The sequence below is a fragment of the Nannospalax galili genome, unplaced genomic scaffold (genome assembly GCF_000622305.1).
Source record: "Nannospalax galili isolate Female #2095 unplaced genomic scaffold, S.galili_v1.0 scaffold693, whole genome shotgun sequence".
Lineage (NCBI taxonomy): Eukaryota > Metazoa > Chordata > Mammalia > Rodentia > Spalacidae > Nannospalax > Nannospalax galili.
The window spans coordinates 1,346,337-1,346,616 of NW_008332653.1; positions in this window are offsets into that span (position 1 = coordinate 1,346,337).

Consider the following 280-nt stretch of genomic DNA (forward strand, 5'->3'; position numbering starts at 1 on the left):
TGGGAAACAGGCATTAATAAGGGAGATATGGATAAAAATGAGGTTATTTTAAGGGGAGGGGGATTGAAGGGTTTACAAGGAACCTAGGGGATAAAGGGAAAGAAGGATCTCAAGAGAGGTAGGACCATAGGAGAAGAGGTATTATTAAGGGAGAAAGGGGGAAAATGGGGGCAGCTTAAGTGGGAAAACCATGATAGAGGGGTGAGACAATGTGAGAGATAAATGATGCCTAGCTGGTTTTGAAAACCAGAGGGAACCATATTACTCCTACAATCTACTG